Source organism: Copadichromis virginalis, linkage group LG1, assembly GCF_057382275.1.
Source record: "Copadichromis virginalis isolate Kocher_CV1m ecotype Utaka linkage group LG1, C_Virginalis_male_GT1.1, whole genome shotgun sequence".
In the NCBI taxonomy this organism is placed as follows: Eukaryota; Metazoa; Chordata; class Actinopteri; order Cichliformes; family Cichlidae; genus Copadichromis; species Copadichromis virginalis.
In genome coordinates this window covers 11,880,595-11,904,134 of record NC_140618.1, presented here as the reverse complement: position 1 = coordinate 11,904,134, position 23,540 = coordinate 11,880,595, and the positions used below count along the sequence as shown (strand labels likewise).

At 38.0% G+C, this 23,540-nt stretch overlaps 1 long non-coding RNA gene across 1 annotated transcript in view; it reads right to left on the bottom strand.

Moving 5' to 3' along the window:
• The window catches only part of LOC146718375 (uncharacterized), an 82,705-nt gene extending 69,781 nt beyond the window's left edge, over nucleotides 1–12,924 (bottom strand). The window contains exons 1-2 of the long non-coding RNA XR_014918839.1: nucleotides 12,782–12,924; nucleotides 12,329–12,395 (exon numbers count right to left, since the gene is read on the bottom strand). This is a non-coding gene — a long non-coding RNA (uncharacterized LOC146718375). The remainder of the gene's footprint in view (nucleotides 1–12,328; nucleotides 12,396–12,781) is intronic.
• Between the last annotated feature and the right edge of the window lie 10,616 nt (nucleotides 12,925–23,540).

Genomic DNA, 23,540 nt, shown 5'->3' with positions numbered 1-23,540 from the left:
CTTGGTAGTACATGTGTCATATTTCTATTGTAGCTCTATCCCTTTAAACCAGTAAGACAAGGGCACTCAGTTGGGTATAACAACGTCTGTTAGAAATGGCTTAGGGTTATTGTGAAAGCGTAAGTGCTATTTGCAGCAGTTGTGTCTTTGGAAGCCCCTCTGTGGATATTGCAATAAATATTGCATGCTTCAGATGTGTTTTTTTGAACTTCATATGACAGCCGTCCGCAGCGTGTGAAACTGCAGTGCATCTGGATGATGCCTTTGGGTCAAAGACAGATCATGACGTCTCTGAGCAGAGAGGAATCTGTTATCAAAGAGCTGCCTTGGAGAGGCGACACAGAGGAAGAGGGCCTTATCATGTTGAAGCTTGAAATATTTATTTGATACAATAGACACTTACAGTTGCTGTAGTTCAGTGTGATATGACTGAAAACCACAGCAAGACAATGTTTCACATGGGCTACAAGTAATAGATGATCCTTTTTAAACTCTCAATTTTTATATAGTAAAAAAAAAAATTATAATAATTTATAATTTTGCTGAGCACTGCTTCCTCACAGCTGTCCTGAGTTCAATTCCATTATCAGGCCAGGATTTTTCGTTTCAAATTCAAATTCAAACTTTATTTGTCATGTACACAGTTACACACAGTACGATATGTAGTGAAATGCTTAGACAACTGCTTGTGACCTAAAGAAAACAAAAAGGAAAAGGCTATGAATAAGATAGGAAATAAATATGAAAAATTAAAAAGGGTAAATTTAACTAGGAAGGAATAAAATATAAATTAAGGTTAAAAATGAAACAACTGTACAACACAAATTAGAAATTTTTGGAGTTTACATGTTCTTGCGAATGGTTGTCTGTCTCTATGTGTTACTGCGACAGACTGGCAACCTGTCCAGGGTGTACCCCACCTCTCGCACTAAGGCTACGTTCACACTGCAGGCGAAAGCGCATCAAATCCGACTTTTTTGACCCTATGCGACCCATATCCGATCATGGTATGACAGTGTGAACGGCACAAATCCGATATTTTCAAATCCGATCTGGGTCACTTTCGTATGTGGTACTGAATCCGATACATATCCGATATTTTAGAAAGCGACTGCTGTTTGAACGGTCATGTCGCATTAAATCCGTCTTTTACGTCACTGACACAAGACAGACGCCAATTATCAGCGCCGGAGAAGCACCCGAGAAGACATCGTGAACGCTTCCTGGCCATCCAGTGTAGATGTCAGTGAAACTGTTGGGAAGACAACATTGGAGAAACGTGTACATTTTATTTATACTGTATAATCTGCAGATTCTGACAGAAATCTGCAACTAGCCTTTGAAGCACCGCTCCTCTAAAACAGCAATAAGGATAATTATTAGGTTATTTACATTATTATGTAAATAACAAAATAACTTAAAACAAAAACTGGGAAACGTAAAGTCCGAAGGCTTTATATTAAGGGCCATCAGTCAAACAATACTGTTTGCTCTGGGTCTAAACAGAGCGCGTTGTGTGTGACGTCTTCTTTTGCACATGCGGGCCGCTTTGAGGGTTCACACTAGAGCGCGTTTGCTGTCGCATTTTATTTGTAGTGTGAACGAGCAGACAAAAAAATCGGAATTGAGCATTGAGTCCTGCAGTGTGAACGTAGCATAAGACAGCTGGGATAGCCAGCCCCCCCTCCGCAGAATTGATCGATGGATGGATAACATTTTGCCCATGTTTCTCAGTAATCTTCTTTCCTGAAGGTAATTTTCACTTGACATATTGTTTCAGTTGAAGGCACCGTTTTAAATTAATTCTTTTCATCTTTCTGAAAATATTCTCCCATTTACAGGGTGTATCCTGTCTGTAATCTGGCAAGCACAGAGCAAGTGTCACGACCAGCCACCTGCCAGAGCTTCACTGAAAATCATTAGGAATAAGGGCATTAAATTATAACTCTTCTATGGAATATCAGAAGTTGTTAGGAAAAATTTCTTGGTGATCGTTAACACTGCCAGAACAAAATGAGAAGACCTCCACAGCTTGTCTCATGTCACACTTTATATAATCACGGTACTGCTTTCCTAACTGTTTTTTCAAGACAAATGCTTGAAATCATTTTCCATTTCTCAGAAACTTATGAGATCACATTGCTGTACATTTACAGTTGGCCTCCAGATATAGCTTCCTTTTTTCATTTATATTCACTTTGTGGTCTCTCTTTAAAAAAAAAAAAACAACAAAAAAAAAACCAACATTTGTCTTTTGTTATTGCACTCTTTGTATCAATGTTCATTGGTGCCCTTTATAAAACCCAGCCTTTATCCACTCATTATTCTTACAGAAATGTTGTTACTGTTATGTTAAGAACAGCAGTTCACATGTATTATAAACAGTCATTATGAGAATTAATAACTTTGAATATTAAAACTTTAAAATTATCAATTCATCAGTTAACATCAAATCATTGCTGACACATTTTCTGACAGTTGTACTCTGCAAAACAATGGCTTGGAGCTAAATTAGTGGAGCGTTGGCAGTCAGTGTTTTTCTCTGGCTCAGAAAGGGTGCATAGAATAAAGGCAGCCTTTAAATGAGTCTTTGTTATGTTATTTGACAGTAAAGCATTTGATACTTATTTCTAGCCACGATAAACAAAAATGTGTATTATTTGAGTGCAGGAAACTAACAAAAATAGTTACACATACACTTTATTATGATATTGGGGATTTTATCTTGGCTCTGACAAAAACCTCAGTTTTTACAAGTAAGAGGGATCTTATCGACTGAATCCCTAATCAGTAGTGGCAATACTCTGAAAATAGCCTCTTGTCTGGTGACAGCCTATTCCAGTTGTCATTGGGTGAGAAGCAGGGTACACCCTGGACAGGTCACCAGGGCTATTGCAGGGCTAAAGCATAAAGACTGATCAATGTTAACACTTATGGCATATTTAGAATCACCAGTTATCCTAATAACCATGTCCTTGGACTGTGGAAGAACTTCCACAGAGTATTCAACATAGAAAGACATCAGCCGGCAGGTGGATTTGAACACAGGGCATTCTTGCAGTGACGGTGCCAACCACTGCTCTACTGTAATATCTGTTTTAAAAATAACAAAATGATTTCTCATTCTAAAGAAAGTCATCACATTTGTGAAATCATATAATATCTAAAGGCATCTGAAAGGGACATACACACATACTGATGAGAACCACAATAATTAGAAAAATTCAAAGCTTGTTAAAAATAAGACTATGACAATATTATCAACAGTCTCTACTTAGTAATAAATATACTGCAGCCTCAGCTTATCCACAAAATTTATGGATGGCTAAGGGAAAGGTGATGACTGCTAAAAACTCACTTTTCTGGTGCACAAGCAGTTTATTTTTCAAATAATCGTGCATATAATTATTGTTTAGAAAGCCAGCAGTCTGGTGTAAAAATCTATTGTGAAGGTCTCAGAGTCCAAACTGCAATTGCTAAGAGAAAATATTTCAGATGTAGAAAGTAGGGTTGTAGTCACAGCCATGCAAACATAAGTCAATCTGACTCCTTGGTTGATTGTTCCAGAGGTGGGACCAAGTCATTGTTTTGCAAGTCTCAAGTAAGTCTCAAGTCTTTATCCTCAAGTCTCAAGTCAAGTCTCAAGTAATGTCAGGCAAGTCCGAGTCGAGTCTCAAGTCACTGGTGTAAAAGTCCGAGTCAAGTCACAAGTCTGAAACTTTGAATTTCAAGTCCTTTCGAGTCTTTAAAAAAAAAAAAAAACGAAAAAATAATGTTGCAGTTATGCTAAATGTAAATATTAGACCATGTAATTTTAAAATCTGTGTTTTTCTCAACACATGACAAAATAGTGAACTTAGAAAATATACACAAATTGTGAAATTGCACCTCTTTAAAATGCAGCTCAATTAAACCTAGCTCCAAGAATAATTTTCACCGACAGTTCTGAGATAAGCTGCATGTTATTCTTGGATGCGCTTGTAGGACTGGCTTTAAAATCGCATGACAAAAATATCATACACATTAAAAAAAAAACTGCATCACCAACGTAGCCTGGACAACATTTGCTAGTTAGATGAAGTCAGCTATCTCATCTTAGCATATTTATATGCATATTTATAATTATACGCTTCTTGGAGTGAGTGCATACACTCATGAAGTTTAGTAACTTCAGGTCACTGCAACAAGCCCAGGTACAGTTTACTGACGGATGGGTACAGGACCTTGAAACGCACCGTGTAGAACGAAAGACCATCGTACGTATCATAAGTTTACCAGTCTCACAAATCGTCTTCATAAATACACATTCATTAACCGTTTATTAATAGGACCTTTGAGCTCAAAGGTAATTAATTAGTAGTGGAAATAATTTCTGGTACCCATCACAGAAATGTAGCAGTGACAACAATATTGTATGCTGTAATCGTACTGGGCAATTAGTGATACAAAAAACCTGTTTTATCCTGTGAATAAAAGTATATGTTTTTGTCAATGTACCATAATAACAGAAGCGAAACGCAATATTGTGTCAGGACAATTCACTATTTATGCACAATAAATAAAGGAGCATAGCGCGACAATTTCTGTTCAGTGCCAGACTTACTTGTAACCTATATCACCAATTATGTTAAGAAAAATGACGTATTAACTACTACAAAACACTGACCTTCGTGTAAATGCTTGGAGCAGACTAACCTGTGAGCTGGAGTGTTCTGAGACGTTATATTTGATCTTAGAATGGCTGCAATCCAGGCCACCCGTCGCGTCTTTGTTACTTCGGAAACATGGCTCGAACAATTTCTCTTCAACGACGTAATCCGATAACAACCGATCTCTTTACCAGTCGGCTTCCTGTGGCTGTCATGCGACCGGCTATTGCAGTTAATAATACAACAGCTTCTTGACATTTTTGTGTTTCTTTTTATCCCTGTGTGACTGATTTTAATTGAAAGCCTGCGTGCGCTAGTACCGCTTGCCAAGAGTTCCCAGAATCCTTTGCGGTTCTACCCGTGAATGACGTCACATTTTCAATCTCTATATAATATGCATGTTAAATTTTATATTTGGGGTAAAATATCAAGTCTTTTCAAGTAAACCGGTTCAAGTCCAATTCAAGTCCCAAGTCATTGGTGTAAAAGTCCAAGTCAAGTCACAAGTCTTAGAACATTTTTTCAAGTCAAGTCTAAAGTCATAAAATTAATGACTCGAGTCTGACTCGAGTCCAAGTCATGTGACTCGAGTCCACACCTCTGGATTGTTCCACTCTGAAAGCAATTGACCAAAGAAGAAAAAGTCAAAACTCACAGACACAGCAGGTCCTGGTATCATTTGATAATAGGCAAGTAATTATAACGAGAACAAACTCAAAAAGTGTGGGATCATTTCAAAAACACAGCTTATCATGTAAAAAGCTTAATCTTTTTCACTTACACGGTACCTAAAAACTTAAGAAAACCCGCATGGGAAAGCTGAATAGTCTGGTCAGAATGATTATCTATCCAATTAAACTGTTTCAGACATTGTCAGGCATCAACCAGTGCTGCTGTGGCAGCAGAGAGGGGCAAGATTGGGTCAGGAAGAGATAGTTGCAGCTAATCAAAAGAAAGATGAAGGAGAGGAGAACAGAAACACTTCAGTATATAAATTGTTCATGAAACTGTTACTAGATCATTTAAATAATGGTTTAAAAAAAATAATCCAACAGTGATGCGATCAGCACATAGAGAAGATATATGGTGAATTCAAAACAAACAACTGCTTTGGGAATGTCAGTGCCTTTCAGTATAATCTGCCTTCTTGTTTTTCCTTCAGCCAGTATGTGCAAGTTTCAGTGTCTGCAGTGCAACGACCTGGATTCCAATCCACTGGGAAGAAGGTGGGGAAGCAGGATAACAAACTTCACAAGGGACCTTAGGAAGGTTTGGCTTTAACACATGCACCAATTACAGTGAGCACAGCGTGTATCCCATTCCAAACACTGCTGAGAGTGCCACACACCCCCTGAGAAAACATCTGCTTCTGTACACCGATCCCATTTCTACTCCCACATACACATGTACTCTGGTGCACACGCACGCACACAAAACAATAAATAAATTCCAAACAACAATAAATGAACTTTTTTAAAATAAGAAAGCACATTTAATTTCTTTCCGTCAGAATAAAATATAATTGTAATTCATATCTGTTTTGCCATTATCCAAATGCTCACTGACTGTGAAATTAAAATTTGTTTCAAAAGTACTAAAATAATAATTCTTTAATCTTTCTCATCATTTTTCTTTTCTTAAAAATGAACAAACCATTTTCTAAAAATTTTCACAACTTTTCTGTCCATGATTTAAGATTAGACTCACATGTGACCAACATGCATCACTCTCCTCAGAAATTAAAATCTGTAGATAGAAGCTGGAAAAAAAAATGCCAGCTGCTCTTTTCAGTGAAATCTAGAGACTGTCAGATGTCTTGTTAACATTAAGTTCAATCAAGAGTTTAAGCAGTAAATCAAATACATCAATAAAACACAGCATAGATATACTGTAGTAACTAGATTAAAGAAGATGCACACATATATATATATACACATATATTTAGCTATGTGTGTGTGTGTGTTTATGAGAGTCAGTTCACCATAAAGGATGATGTGGCCAAACCTCAGTTTTTTAATCAAAATACTACTAATACTAAAATCAGATGTTACTGTAAATAAGAAATTATTTATGGAAGCATAACAGGCTCAATTTTTGTACAGCTACTGGAGGTACTGGCGCGCACACACGCACACACACTCATTCAGCTATCTTAGTGAGGACCTTCATTGACATAATGCTTTCCCTAGCCCCTTACCCTAACCATCAAAAATGAATGCCTAACCCTAACCCTTACTCTAAACCTAGCCATAACCTAATTGTAAGCCTGACTCTAAAACCACATTTTGAGCCTCAAAAATGCCTTCAAACTTGTGAGGACCGGTGAGTGACTGTTGATTCTCACAAGTATAGTAGAATGCAATTTCGGTCCTCACAAAGATAGCTACACAGGAACACATACACACGTAGCATTTAAAGAATATTACCATGCTTTAATGGCCACCTAAATAGCACTGACTGACTGTCTTATACTTAAATGCCTCAAAAACATACACTTTCACTATCCTGATACGCATTAAGCAATATGTAATCTATACCAATCAAGAACTGTCTCCTTACACAAGATGAACCACACCTGTGTGTTTTCGTAGATATGATTTCACATTGGGCCTCAGGTGTCCCAGGCAGGGATACTGATAATCTGTTCTTCGCCATTTCCCAGGAGATGTATTAGGGGTCGTTCATTTAAGTTGGTTAAAGCAGGAATAATATATGTGATCCATCTGCACGGTCTAATTTGAGGTTTGTGCTTCAAGTTTTCCAATCTCAACTCACAAAGAAAGTAGCCTCAATTAAAACTTTCAACTCTGCAACAAGTTCTGGTAGAATAACAAGATGACCTCCTGTACTGTGCTGTACATCAAACTGTTGGGCTATTCTAGGTAGTTTGTACTCCAAAATCACAGTCTCTCAGATAACGTAAAGGATCAATGCACACTGAGCCCCCTTTAAGCTCTCACACCAATTTCCCTGAAACAAAATTCCAGACATATTCTCTGGTTAATGAAAATCACATTTTAAATTTTGCAAATGAGTTTATGCCAGATGTTTTTCAGTTTCTGGAACCATGTACTGTAAATTCTTTGCCTGACTCTATTTCAATTTTAAAGAATTTGCAACACTGGCATTATTTCACTCAGTTATAATTACCCAAGTACGATCAAGAGAACAATGTCTTGTACTCACAGATAACAATATTGCAGATATGCTACTACTCAACGTTGCCTATAGAGTTTATAAATAAAAGGAAATATTTGCAGTGATGGTCATTTATATTATAGTTTTGCAGTGTTTGTGCTTTAGGACTTCCTATATCCCACCAAACAACAGAGAATATTATATTTCCTATCATTGAAACTTGAAGGGGTGCAGTGGAATTGCAAACGATTGCAATATAATAAATATAACTTGCATACTAAATGAACAGTTGTTTGTCTTAGCTAAAATCTTTTGATTGTCATCACTCACTGCTAACTCTGTTCTGTCTGAACTCATAATGGCTTATATAATATGTGTGGGCAAACAAAGGATGATGGAAATGATGATGATGTAATTTCTGACTGCCTCTGTAACAAGTTTAACAGATTTCATTACTCCCTTACACAGCACACTGACGGCCACCCAGAATGGGCAACAATTTCTTGCCAACCAAAACTATGCAAGGTTGTCAAAACCAACCTCTGCATCCATGACTCAACAGTGACTATGTAGGTCAGCACCGTCTGACAAGCTCTAATGCTTGGGGGGTGTTACTGCACATTACAGAAGCAGACACACACACACACACCTCAACTATTAAAGGCGAAACCCAGTCAGTAAATGTACAGAAAGAGGTCATGAACGTCTAACAACTAATCCAGTAATACAGCAACATCGACGAGGAGGACGCAACAACATCATACAGCTTACATCATCTCAACTGACAATAACATTAAGTGAGGAATAAGAATCCAGAAATCTCCTGAGATAGTAATCAAGCAGAACATCAGAGTTTTATTCAAAGATAAGAACAAAATCCTGATTAAAATAATCAGTGATACTGGATTTTCATGGCCAAAAGCCATTTTTAAGGAGTTTGAAAAAAAATCTGATATATATTTATTCATTAATTGGTTGTTTTTTTATCATTTCAGTGTCCAACTTACATACAATTTAGACACCGCATGGCTCTCCACCACCAGCTACAATGATGCAAACTGGAACATAAAGCAGATAGTGCTAAGGGTATAACACCAGAATCAGAACAACACTACTCTTAAAACATTGACAACATTTTTCATTTAGCCCAACAATCTTTTCTGCCTTTTGTTCTGCCAGATGATATGAAGAAACATATGTAACACATACACTGTATAATATATCAGTGCTGCCATTCTTAAAAAAATAAATAAATAAAAACCCTCACAACCCACACAGACAAATTTATGCATCTGGGTACCTTGGATAGTAGCATGTAGTCATTCAGAGGCACAAGAAGCAGCCCAACAGTTTCACTCCTCAGTATAGTAACTATAGACAGGTGGGCTCATCATTGTAAGATAAATTATTATTTTGTAAGAGAAAGCACAACAGTGCACTGGCCACAAGGAGTCCATAACTACTGCCTTGTGGGGCCCTGCTTATCATCAGCAGCAATTTTTGTGTCGCAAATATTCCCTCAACAGCCTTTGATGTAATTACTTTCCAAACAGCTACCCTCGAGCCCATATCCTGTTCTAAATTCATGGCTTGACTTGTTCACAACGTCACTGGAACACACACGTTTTTCATTTGTTGCCTTCTAAAAACCACTTCCACTAGGGAGAGGACCCGCAAATATTTAATAGTACTATGACAGAAAGTAAACAGGTGAATTGCAGAGTCTGATGGTGCACCAGAAAACAGCTACATATAATTAAAAAGTGGGAGAAAAGTGTTGTGGCCAAGTTTGTGAGGGTGAAATGTAAAGGAAGGGAAGGTCTAACTTGGTCTTTAAAAGAATGAATGAAGCTCATTTAATAAATGAGCTTCATAAAGAGACTACAAAGCAAACAGAGACTAGATCTACAGTTACAGACTGCCATCTGCCCTTTTTCCCCACAGTGCTTCAGAATTGCTCTAGTCGCTTTGCAATGTACTGTTTTCATTGTGTTTTGGAGAATGAAGCGTTTCAAAGAGTGAAATGTTCTTTTATTCGTGTACTCCCTTCTTAGATTAAAAAAAAAAGACAAAGTCATTTTGGAAGCCTTACATCAGATTCTGTGACAATTGGAACTTCATTGGGAACAAAGTGCCTGGCCATCAACCTTGACTAAATTGCACAATACAATTCCACTTCTAGGCTTCCAAACAGGCAGAATTATCATTTTGAACAGCCACAGATAATTTGGCCTAATGGAACACATTATCACACTACAATGACCAGAGTTTATTTCATCTTATAAAAGATTGTTTCAAGTCACCCAATGTGCCAAGGATCACAAAATAAAGGTTATGAAATGAATGTGACCTTTAACAAGATATTTGTCAATGCTTTCACAGATACATCAACATTTTCATTACGACTTGATGAAATCTGCTTCAAAGGGTGCGTACATATTTTGGGTGGTGCAGAAAGGGGAATGCATTTCTGCTCATGTAACTTGACAAATTGTGCTTCAAGGTTTCTATTTATATCTTTCTCATCTCACAGGAAGGGTAGAATCTTCCCAATTCCCTTGCTGTTTGCCAGAGGCTTAGTGTGACATATTGCTAATCTGGTTATTATGCAATTTATCAGCCGTCTCTCTTTTACAGCCGTGCATGAATATTATGCAGGTTTCTCATGAGCCAAACTGCAATAACACTGCAAGGAGCTAATGAGCAACCACTACTACTGTGGTAATATATCTCAAGTCACTTCAGGGTACTCTTGTTGCAACAACTTGTTAGTCTAAGTCACTCCATTAAACTAACTAAATTATTTTTTTGCTAATGATATAGAAAGCCTCTCAGGCTGGAGCCAATGGATTGTGACCAAAACAAGGAGCGAAGAACTCATCAGTGTCCTCTGTTTGACAGCAGATACTTCAGGAAAGAGAAGTTAGAGACCTTGCTGCAGACCAAAAGCCTTGCATAACTGGCACTCTGAATTGATGCAAGGGAAGGAGGAATCTCAGCAAGGATTCATTATTGCCTCTGGCATCTCTCAACATATGAGGTATGGCCACAGTCACCAGTGGAAGCTGTTTTTGCAAAGTGAGCACGATTTGATACGGATGACAGATTGAGTGTGGCCTGAAGCAAACATCTTCCAGAGCCTTAGATGGTCATCCTTTTCAGAAGCGGCTGTGTTTTTGTGCCACCAGCTAATTAAGAGTGGCCCATCATTAAAGACGCGTAAATCAGACCTTAATGTGACTCAAGAGCCTTGGTGAGACACCGGGCAGAAAAATGTGGTCCTCTGATTTAATGAGCCCTGAACTGAAGGAGACATAAGTCTTGATAATGATAGTCAAGTACAGTGTATTGATCACATCTCCCACTGGAGTCTATGTGGGTTAAAACAGCCAGCTCGGAAATTGAACAGGGATTTCTCGACTGTGTAGAGCAATCTTACAGAGAGGCGGGATGGTCAAAATAACCTGACTAATGCATTTCTACAAAACAACTGTGGTTCACTTTGTCACTTCTACAATATACTACAATAGACAAAGTTCTATCTTTCCAGCAGACTAAGTTGCAGATGACAAGAAACATATATACACAAAGGAGAGCATGCTGTAAAAAGATCTCTTATTTTTAACTGTTTAATTGTCAAAAGGATTAAGATTCACACAGTGGACACAAACGCTAAATTACTGTTAGACTCTGCAACTGGCTATGCTCTCCATACAATTCCCTTCCCTGTCACCACGTATTCATGAGTGCGCTAAATGCTGGCTGAGGCTGCTCTGGGAAATTGTTAAGACAGTTGGAGCTTTCTCTAATTACAAGACAACAGTGACAAAAGTTTGACATTCAGTGGTTTGGCATTTTGCATTCCCATCATTATTGTAATGAAACATTAAACATTTATCATATACGAGCTGGGGAGGAATCATTTTTCCCGATGTCATTAAGATTTTGGTTAATTATCATGGCCCATTGGGTCCAGCACCGCCTGCAATGTGCTACTATCCTCTGTCCATTATCCACAATGTAATTATCAACACATGCTGTCTAGCCACCATTACAGCATTTTCTCTTGGAAACATGTTTATAATTATACCTCAAGATGTTGATTTGCCAAATGCTGTTAATGGAAAGCTCCTGTTTGCCTGGAGTTGAAATCAAAAGCCATTTATGGAGGCACTTGAGAGTGCTATCTGCAATTACCTGCAATTCCCCCAGGGATCAATAAAGTATTCTGATTCTGATACCTGTTCAGTGTTTTCAAAACCACTTTTCTAACACTTTTTTTTTTAAATCTCAGAAGACTTTGAATTAAAAGTACAATGGCAATATCCCATCTTGGCTAATGGTTGGCAATCTTGTATCTGTCACACTAAAAACAGGATCTTTCAAAAATGTGTTTGTCTACCATCCATCACGAGTCTGATTGATGCACACATTACAACAGATATGGTTATCGTGGTACAAAATATACACAATAGTGTCAGAAAATCAATCAATTTCTCAGACACAATATTCACAGAAAGATGCAAGAAATAAGTGCCTACCTGACCAGACTGAACCAAACCTCAGAAAAGTCTTACAGAATGAGATCCCACATCCTGTGCGCATTTCCTGTTTACAAAAATTCAAAAATAATGTAGAAGAATATGGATTTTACTTAACCAAAAAGTTGCAAGAACACTGTCTTAAATGGTTTCAAATACAAACAAAAAGAAAAAAAATTTTATGGGTTAGTTTACTGTTTTTGACCTCTGGCGTCATTCTGGACCATCATCTACTGGCAAGTGATATACAAAAAAGCTCTTCAATACACTAATGCTAGCTAAGTATAATTTTAGTGTTTACTTTATTAATTTAATAATCTAGTTCTCTTTTTAGCTAGGATTAATTATATTTTACAGGGTGCTGCTCGTGCGTGCTAGCTAATTTGGTTAGCAAGCTGCAGCGATAAATGCACAGGTGCACCGAGATACATAATTAGACAGCTGAAAGCTCACCTCTCGCTTCTTCGTCAGGCTGTAACGTACAGAAAGCCAGGCTACGTTCACACTGCAGGTCTTAATGCTCAATTCCGATTTTTTGATCAAATCCGATTTTTTTGTCTGCTTGTTCACACTACAAATAAAATGCGACAGCAAACGTGCTCTAGTCTAAACGCTTAAAGCGGCCCGCATGCGCAAAAGAAGACGTCACACACAACGCGCTCTGTTTAGACCCAGAGCAAACAGTATTGTTTGACTGATGGCCCTTAATATAAAGACTTCGGACTTTACGTTTCCCAGTTTTTGTTTTAAGTTATTTTGTTATTTACATAATAATGTAAATAACCTAATAATTATCCTTATTGCTGTTTTAGCGAGGAGCGGTGCTTCAAAGGATAGTTGCAGATTTCTGTCAGAATCTGCAGATTATACAGTATAAATAAAATGTTCACGTTGTCTTCCCAACAGTTTCACTGACATCTACACTGGATGGCCAGGAGGCGTTCACGATGTCTTCTCCGGCGCTGATAATTGGCGTCTGTCTTGTGTCAGTGACGTAAAAGACGGATTTAATGCGACATGACCGTTTAAACAGCAGTCGCTTTCTGAAACATCGGATATGTATCGGATTCAGTACCACATACGAAAGTGAATTAATCGGATTTGAAAATATCGTTTGTGCCGTTCGCACTGTCATAGCATGATCGGATATGGGTCGCATAGGGTCAAAAAAGTCGGATTTGATGCGCTTTCGCCTGCAGTGTGAACATAGGCTTAATGTCAGACGATTTCATTAAAATCCTCCAAAAACGCCACAAAAGTCAAACTAGCGAGGTGAGCCGTATCAGACAAGACTGGCTTCAACAGCAGATGTAAGGAAAGTTGCCACGTCACGATGTATTTTTATTTGAAAAAATAAAATAATAATTAAGACGCCCAATTTTTTTTTTTTACTAGTCTGTAAAAGTACGCTTTCAAAAACTGAGAATTTTAACACATGAATCTGCTGAGACTGACTCGCTTTTAGAGACAGCCTCAAGTGGTCATCAGAGGAACTTCATTTCTTTTTCGGGGCTTCATGCCGAGAGGAGAAAACACGAAAAATCTAGAGAAAAGTAAGAGGACATAAAAAGGCTTTGCAAGGGTATAAGATTTATTGCCAAGAAGCATTGTTACAAGAAAGAAACAAATAGACCAAGCACAAATCTGTCTTTTTGTGCTAACCCGTGCTAACCTTTCACCTTTCAGACTAGTCTGAAAGGAGAAGCCAAATCAACCTCATATCTGCATGCTTTTTAGTGGCCACCAGGAGGCAACCCCAGTGTGTGCAAACAGGCTTCCTATCCTATAGAACTCTATGGGAAAATGCATCAATGCTGACCTTATTAAAACACTTTCCTGGTCAGTTGATGGGCTCAGTCATTCCTTTTAAATGTTAAGTAGAATATGAACTCTCTTTTGTAAACTTTGGTTATTCCAAGTGTCTCAAATGATATGTTCATTTACTAATGCTTCTTCATTGATTCATTTAAAAAAAACACCCAGGTAGAAGCAGCAAAAACACATTTCATAAAGAACTTAAAAATAAACAGGTTGCTTCAGTATTTAGTTTCATACACATGTATTTTTTCACCACTTCAGCTACTGGCTGGAATGTTGTTTTAAAAAGAGCTGAAACCCTTAAAAGTTGCTGAAGTTTTTAGTTATCTGTGTGTTCTTTCACATGGTGTTGTAAATTTAAGAGCATTAATGAATATTTAAAGGCAAACAAGGAACACTTGTTGGCTTTGAGTGGTACTCACTCAAGAAACCAATCAGTGTTACTGCACATTTGTATTCATCACAAAAATATGGAACTCACAAATTAATAATATAAATAACATGTAAAAATAGGATCCTAACTTTGGCTGTAAACATGCAAGTTTAGATAAAAGGAAAAAAATTATTTGGTCAGATATGACAGCGCGAAAAAATTAATGAGCATATTTCGACATCACAGAGGTACATGCTGTCATATGGCTGGGAAGCATTTCTTTCACGCTCCCAGTGTGTCCGGTGATGACAAACAGTAGGAAGAAGGACTGAACGCAGCAGTGCTTTTCCATTGCCTCATGTCTCTTCTCCTGCTGAGATGCAAGTACAAGTGTGCTAGTCTACGTATAACACGGTGCCTTTCAGGTGCAGGCATTAATTACTTGTTTTGTTTGTGAGTCCTTCCATTGCGTCTCAATTTTTGTGGCACCTGATAGTGGATCGTTGCCCAATCAGTCGTGAGCAGTCCTTTGGTCTCTTTTTTAAAATCTGATGTTCAATTACCAAAAATTCAAAGTCACATAATGCACACTACTCACAAATGGCAAATCTAGCCATCTGTGGCTTGTTGCAGTTGGCTAGTGGGAGTAATACATGAACTCTGTGGGCAAGAAATTACATTTCCTGTTTAAAGTACTGAGCATTATATGTGTTGTATTAAGAATTATGAAAATCAAATGTCATTTCCTTTAACAGATGCACTTCTTGACGTCAAATTTGATGCCTTTAACCTATTTATCATTTATGGTAAAAATAAAATAAAATAAAAATATGCTGCTTTTAGGACTTGAGGAAAACTCGCAAATGAAATCCACATAGTTCTGCTGATGCATGATATATAACTTCAGTTATCATTCTAGATGACAAAAGAAGACTTCTGGCATTAAATCTGGATTTAGTCAGGCTTAATATAGATATAATTGAAGGAAAAAGTGTCGAGCTAATGTGCTAGACTTGCTCAGAGGAAAAATGAGCCCCCCCCCCCCCCCCCCCCACCCTCCAGCACACACACAGTTATTAAAAAGTTGTTTTGTTTTGTTTTTTTGTGCAAAAGTTAAATCAGTACCAGTCTCAGGCATGTCTGTTTCCAGTAAATACATACCCTAAAGCTTCCCATAAGGATTGCAGAAAGTATTTCTTATACTACAGTAATATATGACCACATAGAGTAAAAACACATTTAGATGTTTCCTTTACATCTATACTCTTAAATCTGTCTCATTTAGCCACCATATTTTGTGCTGGACAATAAATGACTGAGCAGTGGAAGAAAATGCACTGTATCAACCAAAGCACAGTTCATCATACTAACTGGTTTGTAAATGCAACAAAGGCCGTGAAACTGAGATAGAAAGTTCCATTCTTAAGCACGATTTTTTCTTCTTCTTTTTTTCATAAAGCAGCTACTTGACAAACAGTTTCTCCTCTAGTTAATCAAGACAATGACAGGGATGTTTGATTCAAAATAAAATGAGCCCCTGAGACACGTTGAGAGCCATGTTGACTGATCACAAATTAAGTGTATGCTTACTGAAGATTTCCCAGTTGCCTTTGACTTTGGGGGATTTCATAACTTTCACAAAGAGGCTGTCTTGAAGTTTGGGCCTCAGTGGGAAATGTATATATTTTTATGTATTTTGTTGCTTTATGCCAACTCCACACTGAGTACTCCTGCTTTCTCCCAATATCCAGAGGCATACAATAAGTGGGGTTAGGTTAACTGGTGATTCTAGATTGCCCATGAGTGTGAAAGTGAGTGTGAATGGTTGTCCATCTCTCTGTCTTAGCCCTCCATTAGAATGGTACATTGTCCAGAGTGTATCCTGCCTCTCACCCTATGGTAGCTGGGATAGGCTCCAGCCCTCCTGCAACCTGATTAGCAGAAGAGGATGGATGGATGGATGGATCCTCAACATCTAGGGTTCCCCTGAGCAGCTGAGCAGAATCTGAGAACTGAGCTAAATGATGCCTTCAAAGCAGGGTCTATAAGTCTATAAAAAACATTACACATCAAAACTACAGTATATCAGTTTAGACCATGCATAGAAAATGTCAACCTTGCAAAGAGCTGTCACGGGATTGGTGGATTTTCAACTTTGCAGTATTGATGTAAAAACAACCCTAAATGTGACCTCACACAAAAGTCTTCTTTTCAATTCAAAGAAAAAACATCCAGGTATATAAGAGATTATAACAGAAGAATAAAGTGATGGCATTAAAACATCTATCCAAACACCTTAAATTCATTCTGGTTACTTCTTTAAGGAGTAGAGTATGCCACACCTTTTTTGTGTATAGAAACATGCTCCATATGATCCTTATGTTTAGTCTGCCAATTGTTGTTGTGTAGCTCAAACTGCCAGCTTTCATTTATAAGCAAATAAAACATGAATGAAAAAAACATGTAGTGGCTTCACTGTGATATGCCACACTTTCATATTTAAAGCAGGGTCATGAGGAGTTTTAACAATCCTCCTGAGGGAAACTGAACTAATTTTCATGACCAAACACAGCTGTCAACTTCCAATAAAAAAAAGTAGAGGAAAGAGATACAGTGCCCAATATAAAAGTCAAATGACCTCACTTTTATTTTCCTCCAGCTATTTAAAGCATAGCGGGTCATGAAAATGAATGCCAATGAACAGCAGTGTTCATTCATTATTCTTATCAAGTGTGACAATCCAAAGTTTATCAGATGTGGATTCCTGAGAGCAAAGACAACAGAGGAAGGCTTGGATAATTTGGCTGAAATAGCAAGTAGCTCCAACACCCCCACCACAGCCCCCACACTGAGCTTAATCTTTTATTGAACAACCTGAATAACACAAATGAGTTCGTGCATCTTTATTTGTAACATTCAAAGGGACCAATCATTATCTTTTAATTACTAGTACCCAGTAGTGGGGCCCATTAAAGCAAAGTAATTAATCTAACACTTTGGCAAGGGAGGGGATCTGCTGTACAACAGCAAGTTCATTGAAACTGGTTTTGAGCTATAATATTTATACATGAAGAGGCAGTGAACAACAAATTAATGGTCCAAACAAGGACTAAACTGAGGCAGTACAAAGAAGTGAAAATACTCATGTGATGTATAGAACACAATAGTTTATCAGAAGCCTTCTTCAGACAGTTCTTTTTATTTTCTGGTCCCATTGGTCAACAGAGCACTCCTGGCACAACAGATAAAAAGAGCAATAAACAAAGTGCAAGTATGTTATGATCATACATAACCCCTTGTGTAATATACACATTTGCCTGCTTTTAGTATGAATGTTATATCCCTTGTTAACATATAAGTGTTTGTCCTAGCTATATTGATGCCTGATTAGCAAATCGGATTAAATCACTGTGAAAGCAATGTTAGCTGTGCCGATAGTCCAGTTATAGCTATTAACTGGGCGAACCTAGCCAGTTCTCAAGGACAACAGTCAATCCCAAGATGCAGTATGACTAAAGATCCATATTTGTTAATCATTAGTTATTAGAGGCTGAAAATTAATAATTGCAGTATATTTGCCACTGAGGAAAAATGTTTTTGGTTGTACCTGATATTGTTGGTCATACAGCACCCATGGTACATCAAGAACTGTGCATTCAAAAGTATCCTATAACAACAGAGTCAGGCTCAGTCTCTTCTCTGTTAAAAATAGTACGGGAGTTGTCGGGTGGCATGCAAAGGAAAAGGGGACTTAACTGTATTGTGGCTGTATCTGGCAAACCCGTATAGATCCATACCCTGCAAACGTCTTGAGCTAGCTCCACACTGACACCATATTCCCAGTGAAATCAAAAACCTCATCCTTGATTATTATAACAACTTCAGACAAACAGTCACTGCTGGGTCAGGGACATCAGACTACCATCAGCTTGAAAAGGGCATCAATGCAGACTGCAACTCTCTTTCTCTCAAGGTAGGCCATGAAGGCTGTCATGGCCTACCTTATGTTCATCAGACCAATCCCAAGCAGCAGATGGATCCTTCAAGGACTAGTGAAGCTCATAACCTGGGCTAGGGTAAGTTTAAGTTAAGTTGAAGAATAACTTGAGGCCTGGTTCACCAAGACGGACAAATCAGACCTTCCCAGGAGATTCAAGACCTGAATTTACCAGCACTTCATACTACCCTAGATCTTGTGGCCTCTGTAAGTGTTTGAGGTGCTCATTACCACAGTCTTTGTGGAGAGCAAGATCAGCATCTACATCTTGAAGGTTTTAGTGGCTTTACCACAGAGTTCATGGTGTCACAGATGTAGGAAGCCTTATAGTGCAGGGAACCCAGAAACCAAAAAATGGCAACCACGGGTATCCACATTTAAACAGGCAGGAAGTGGAACACAAGCAAATCTCTGGAGGTGGCAGAGTCATGGCTGAGACAGAAGGTTTAGGTGGGGTCCATTGTAATGTGCTACTTCACTAAAACCAGAAGTACCTATGGGCAAAAACCAGTGACAACTTTTTCAGGGCAAAGAGTGACTCAGCATAGATAAAGGTCAAACAAACAAGATGATCGGGGTGGGACAACAATGAGCTTGGACAAGATGGAAAGGTGCAGCAGAAAATCTCATGTTCTAACATCCAACTACTGCTGTATAAGTTTCCTGATCCAGCATGTATATGATGCACTACCAAATCCTCCAGACCAATCAGTCTGGGGCAGGAGTGAGACACCTTCCTCCCATCGGCTTTGGAAAGAGCTCCTCAGAACCCCTTCTGAGCAGCTGCCCAGAAGGCCTTAGAGACAGTTGTTATCATTTGTTTCAAGATTAGGTCCTCAGTGCAGTGACCCTAGGGAAGCAGCTGAAGTTAACCCAGTTATGATCATTGTATCTGAATCCACCAAAGAATGGAATTAACACTACCCCAGAAAATGTGTCAGGAACTTGTTGATGCATTGTTAAGGAAACGGTGGTGAACCCCTGCAAGAATGTGGCAATGGGCTGTCAAGCATTTGCACATTTGCTCTGTAAGGTGATTCTATAGGCATCACTGGTCAAGATAAAAGGAGGGTCATTAAATCATGTACTGAAGCTGCAGAGAAAGCTACTAGATGGCTATGGATCAAGGGGGCACATCTGTGAACAACTGTTACTGGGATGTAAGTTGGGGTAGGATGATTCTCGTCTGGGTTACCTGGGAGAGAATGTATGATGCTGAAAAAACATTTGCTGACTCCAGGTTACATCACTGATAATTCATGCCAGATCATCCGCACTTCATGTTTTTTGTTTGGTTTTTTTTAATCATCATCATCTATCTGATATATGTAATGCACGAGTGAAAGCTGCAAAAATATCTATTGGAGGTATTTGGCATTTTCTAAAATTGCAGCAGGATCTAAAAAAAAAAAAAAAAATCCAATAAGATAAGTTGCAGTATCGTTTTTCCCGTATTGGAAGTAGATATTACAGTATCAATTTTCCATTTTGATACTGCACATTGATTTTCGATATCAGTAATGGAAATCTCAGTGTCTGTTGACCCAAAGGTATGTTTTTCTGATAAATCTGTTGTAATATATACCCATGCAGTGCATATTTCAAAAAGAGCAAGTGGCATTCCATACTAAAAACAAATGCTGCACCGTGCTGGGTGTTTTGTTTGTTGATATGCATTTAATTCACAGTTTAAACTGATTATTGTTATCCTCCATCATTTCTATCTCAGTAAAATCATAAAATTCTTAGAGCTAAGATTGCCCCTCAAAACAATATAAAAAAACATCCTTTCACTCTGTGAGGGGAAAAAAAACCCATGAGTGAGCACAACTAATTGCACTTTGCAAAGATTTTATTCCTGCCTCAGGAAAAGAGAAGCCATCATGACTACTACTGGAAGAACACAACAAGGTACAACTCCAGAGGAAAATGGTTTGGAAATTTGACAGCACTGTGGTAGTTTGTCAGGGTCATTCTCCAAGATCGTCTCAACATCGTCCCCGCCCTTCATATGATGATTCATCTGCATCCAGAAGAGAAGCTAAGCGCTCTTTCTAAATTACCTATGAGTTATCTCCCCAATAACTTCTAATCAGACAGCTGCCGTTTCCTCCACTGTAAACAAAAGTAATTACAGTAGATGTGATGGATGGAAAGAATAAGACAGCTTCTGCATGCTCAGGACCAGTATGGGGCTCTACAGAGCAGAACACTTTAATTAGGGACGGCCTAGCCCAGCACAACAGAATGAGTCTGACAAAGCACACGTTCCAGTTACTAAAATAAGCCTCTGCCTATGCAGTGTCTTTTGTTTTCCCAAGTTTGGGCAAGTGATTTACTTCAGCACATTTGAAGAAGTTGTTTTAGAAAGGGAATAAAATCTAGCATGATATCACTTCATTCTTATTAAAGGTAATGAAATTCTAAATAGAATTTAGGAGGGAAATCAAATATGCAATATGGAGTCAGTCAAAGCTGCAGTTTCAATAGGCCGACCACAAGGGTGTCATTACTTATTTGCTGTTCAGCACACTTGATGATTGATCATTATTTATTAAATACTTTTACCCAGAGGAGACACTGTAGAGTACAACTGAAATACAACTAAAATCTAAATTGTTTATATTCAATTCTGCACACAGTAGAGAAAAGGAAACACTGACTGAGTGCATTTATTGTACAATACTGACAAAGGTTATTCGGTAAAGCATCTCCATTTATGTTAATTAGTAAGTTATAGAAGTTAGTGGGGACACTCTTTAGAGCCACATTTGCAGACCCTCATGAAAAAAAAAAATCGGAATGCCAGTATTCACAAGAGAGATGTTAGACAAATGTGAAGAGGCTTTTGCAATGACACAAATACCATATGTAAAACAGACTCTGATTTGCGACATTTGAACCTGAAAAAGTTTAGGCAACAGCTGAAGCTACCTCAGCCTATCTTACAGATACCCTTAAAAGTGATGTCATTATTTTAATCAACAATTCATTTATATTTACATGTGCTTTGGTACACTGCTAAACCAAATTATAAACAGGACCTTACAGTAAACTCATGAAACCCTGAAGTAAACCTAAGGAAAGATTTTTCTTTTATAGCTCCAATATCTCTCTCTATATATCTCCAAACACTGACCTCCCTTGATTACCACACTATACCCATATTCTGAAAGCTGTGTCTAGCAGGATAATGCACCATGTCACAAACATCTCGATTTATAGTTTTTAATACAAGTTCAGTGTACTCAAATGATCCCCAGATCTGAATCCAGTAGAGCATCTTTGGTTCGGGATGTGGTGGAAAGTGAAATTAGCATCGTGACAAAGCTGATAAATCTGCAGTAACTGTGTGATACTATCCATTCTGTTCATGCTATTGATTATGGACCAATATCTCTGAGGAATGTTTTTAGGAGCTTGTTGAATCTATGCCACAAAGAATTGAGGTAGTTTTGAACAAAAAGGGAATCCACCCGAGTACTAGAAAGTTATATAGAAAGGTGTCACAGTCAGTCATGGGTAAAATGTCTGTTGTTTTGTGATTATGTATAAAATGTATGTTCTATCTCTCTGTGGTCACTGTATAATAATAATAATAATAATAATAATGCTAATAATCTGTCTTTACTAACAGATTATTAGCATATTTTTAATGTGTAGTATATTATGTAATGTATAAAGGACTGAAAACCAAAATAAAACAAACAAACAATAACAAAACTCACCTTTTCTTTTTATTGGTTGCTTCAGAGACCCAGGCTGCATTGCTTAAACCACAGTACATTTTCACTGATCAGCAGCTTGTGAGTGGGGAAAAAAGGCACATTCATGTTGGTGTAGACGGCATGTTTCCCTGACTCACACATTCGTTTGGCAAATGACAGCATTTTGATGAACTGGCATGTCGAGTTCAGCTAGCAGCGGGGATTTAGCCATTTCATTCTGTTTTGGAGGATCCAAAGGTTGGCTTGCTTCCAGATTCAGTGGCCAAGATTTCAAACAAACAAGTACCAAACATGAAATATGGTCAGGTGCAGTTTGCACCTGTCTAAGTATTTACCTCAACAAAAAATAACTTGGATGTGAAAGTGTGTTTCAGGGAAGTAGAGGTTCAGTCAAATACTATTAATTGCATGCAGAAAATGGGGCACACAGTGCTTCTTGGAAGAGCAAAAACATCAGAACTCACCATCATGTCAGGTATTAGACTTTTCACTGTTGCTGATTACGTGGAAAATAAAAATAAAAAAATCACAAAAATGTTCTTTGATGTCACTTTTGCAGCTTTGTATGTTTGCTTGTTCAAAGCAATCTCATGTTTGATACTGCAAAACTCCTTACAAAAATATCTGTCATGTCATTGATAAAGACAATGAACTTGTCAAGAGCCATGTTATGGAAATAACTGAGCAAAAGATTAACATACACTACATCACAGCAGGGAAAAATACACTGCTCAAAATAAATAAATGGTAAAATAAATCCGCTTGGCATCTTTCTTGGCCTTAAGACAATAATTCTGATGGCTAAAGATCCAAACGGGACACAAAATAAATAAATAAATAAATAAATAAATGAAATGCTTTAAACACTTTGAGATGTCAGTGCGGGTGGGGGACCATACTTGATATATATTGATATGGACTGGGTAATGTTCAATTCAAAATTCAAATTCAAAAAACACTTTGGTTTGTTTTAGGAACCATGGAAATGAAAATGACCAACCTACACAGGGCGGAATTCAAAAGCAACTGTAAAATCCAAGTGAAAAAAAAAGATATGTCAGGATAGGCAAAATAGTGCTCAGTTTCTATAACACCCACTTGCTTGCGTGCGTGCTTGACAGCACTGGAGCATGCTCCTAATGAGACGATGGATAGTGTCTTGGGGATCTCCTCCCACATCTGGAACAGGGCATGACTGAGCTCCCGCACAGTCTCAGGTGCAACCTGATGGTGTCAGATGAACATAATGTCTTAGAGGTGTTGTACTGGATTCAGGTCAGGCAAGTCTGGGGACCA